This window comes from Sapajus apella, unplaced genomic scaffold (genome assembly GCF_009761245.1).
Source record: "Sapajus apella isolate SASKATOON/1434 unplaced genomic scaffold, GSC_monkey_1.0 scaffold85, whole genome shotgun sequence".
In the NCBI taxonomy this organism is placed as follows: Eukaryota; Metazoa; Chordata; class Mammalia; order Primates; family Cebidae; genus Sapajus; species Sapajus apella.
The window spans coordinates 1,903,762-1,906,378 of NW_022437025.1; the positions used below are offsets into that span (position 1 = coordinate 1,903,762).

The 2,617-nt window shown below is 41.8% G+C and overlaps 1 pseudogene; it reads right to left on the bottom strand.

Annotated features, from left to right (window-relative positions):
- Nucleotides 1-377: 377 nt before the first annotated feature.
- LOC116534082 lies at nt 378-498 on the bottom strand (annotated as a pseudogene).
- Between the last annotated feature and the right edge of the window lie 2,119 nt (nt 499-2,617).

The window sequence follows — 2,617 nt, forward strand, 5'->3', positions numbered from 1 at the left end:
GGATATATACCCAGTAATGGGATTGCTGGGTCAAATGGAATTTCTATTTCTATGTCCTTGAGGAATCGCCACGCTGTCTTCCACATGGTTGAACTAATTTACACTCCCACCAACAGTGTAAAAGTGTTCCTATTTCTCCACATCCTCTCCAGCATCTGTTGTCTCCAGATTTTTTAATGATCGCTGTTCTAACTGGCGTGAGATGGTATCTCAATGTAGTTTTGATTTGCATTTCTCTGATGACCAGTGATGATGAGCATTTTTTCATGTTTGTTGGCCTCATGTATGTCTTCTTTTGTGAAGTGTCTGTTCATATCCTTTGCCCACTTTTGAATGGGCTTGTTAGTTTTTTTCTTGTAAATCTGTTTTAGTTCTTTGTAAATTCTGGATATCAGCCCTTTGTCAGATGGGTAAACTGCAAAAATTTTTGCAATGGATAAGCCTCGCCCTAGGAAAACCACCTTCGTGATCATGGTATCTCCCCTGCCAGGTAAGTATTCTCTCTTTCTTTATTTCTTTTTTTCTCTTCTTGTCTTTTTTGTCCCTCCCTCCTCCCCTCCGCCCTCCCTCCCTCCCACATCCCTCCCTCCCTCCCTCCTCCCTCCCTCCTTCCTTCCTTCCTTTTCTTTCTTTATTTTTCTTGAGATGGAGTTTGGCTCTGTTGCCCAGGCTGGAGTTCAGTGGCACAATCTCAGCTCGCTGCAAGCTCCCCCTCCCAGATTCAAATGATTCTCTGCCTCAGCCTCCCAAGTAGCTGAGATTACAGGCGAGCGTCACTACACCTGGCTAATTTTTGTGTTTTTCGTAGAGATGGGGTTTCATCATATTGGCCAGGCTGGTCTTGAACTCCGGAACTCAAGTGACCCACCTGCTTTGGCCTCCCAAAGTGCTGGCATTACGGGCATGAGCCACGATGACCAGCCTGGCTTGTTTAATAATTCATATATTAAAACTTTACCCTTTTGGAAGTCCAAGCCATAGCGATCAGGCAAGAGAAAGAAATAAAAGGCATGCAAATAGGAAAAAAAGTCAAACTATCTCTCTTTGCTGATGCTATGATTCTATACCTGGAAAACCCTAAAACCCCACCAAAAGGTCCCTGAACTGATAAACGACTGCAGTAAAGTTTCAAGATACGAAATCAACATTCAAAAGTCAGCAGCATTTCTATAAACTAATAGCGTCCAAACGGAAAGCCAAATCAAGAATAGCCATACACAAAAATGAAATACCTAGGAATTCATCTAACCAAGGAGTGAAAGATATCTACAAAGAAAGTCACAAAACATGTCATCATAGATATGACACAAACAAATGGAAAAAGTATTTCATGTTCATAGACTGGAAGAATCAATATTGTTACAATGGCCATACTGGGCTGGGCACAGTGGCTCACTCCTATAGTCCCAGCACTTTGGGAGGCCAAGGAAGGCCTGATCTTTGACAAACACAACAAAAATAAGCAATGGGGTAAGGACTCCCTATTCAATAAATGGTGCTGGGATAACTGTGTGACTATATACAGAAGAATAAAACTGGACCCCTGCATTCACCTTATACAAAACTAACTAAAGATGGGTTAAAGATTTAAATGTCAGACCACAGACTATAAGAATCCTAGAAGAAATCCTAGGAAACACCATTCTGGACATAAGTTTGGGGAAAGAATTTATGTCTAAGTCCTCAACAGCAATTGCCACCAAAGCAAAAATTGACAAGTGGGACCTAGTTAAACTGAAGAGTTAATGTACAGCAAAAGAAACTATCAACAGAGTAAACACAGCTTACAGAATGGGAGAAAATATTCTCAAAATATTCTGATGAAGATCTAATATCCAGAATCTATAAGGAACTTAAACAATTCAATTAGCAAAAAACAACCCCATTAAAATGTGGGCAAAGAACATGAACAGACACTTCTCTCTCTCTGTCTTTTTTTTTTTTTAATTTTTTTTTTTTTTAAGACGGGGTCTCACCATGTTGGTCAGGCTGGTCTTGAGCTCCCGACTCAGGTGATCTGTCTGCCTTGGCCTCCAAAGTGCTTGGATTACAGGCGTGAGCCACCACGCCTGGCCGAACAAACACTCCTCAAAAGAATACATATAAGCAGCTGACAAACATAAAAACATGCTCCATGTCACTAATCGTCAGAGAAATGCAATTCAAAATCACAGTGAGATGCCATCTTGCACCAGTTAGGTTGGCTGTCATTAAAAAGTCAAACAGCAAGCGCTGGGGAGGTTGTGGAGAAAGGGAAAGCTTACACACTGTTGGTGGGAATGTAAATTAGTTCAGCCACTGTGGAAGGCAATTCGGAGACTTCTCAAAGAACTTAGAACTATCATTCGACCCAGCAAATCCAAAAGAAAATAAGTCTACGAAAAAGACACATGCACTTGTATGTCCATCACAGGACTATTCACAATAGCAAAGACATGGAATCAGCCTGGATGCCCATCAATGGCAGACTGGATAAAGAAAATGTGATATGTGGGCTGGGCATGGTGGCTTACACCTGTAATCCAAGCACTTTGGAGGCCAAGGTGGGCAGATCACCTGAGGTCGGGAGTTCAAGACCAGCCTGACCAACATGGTGAAACCCCGTCTTTATTCTTTA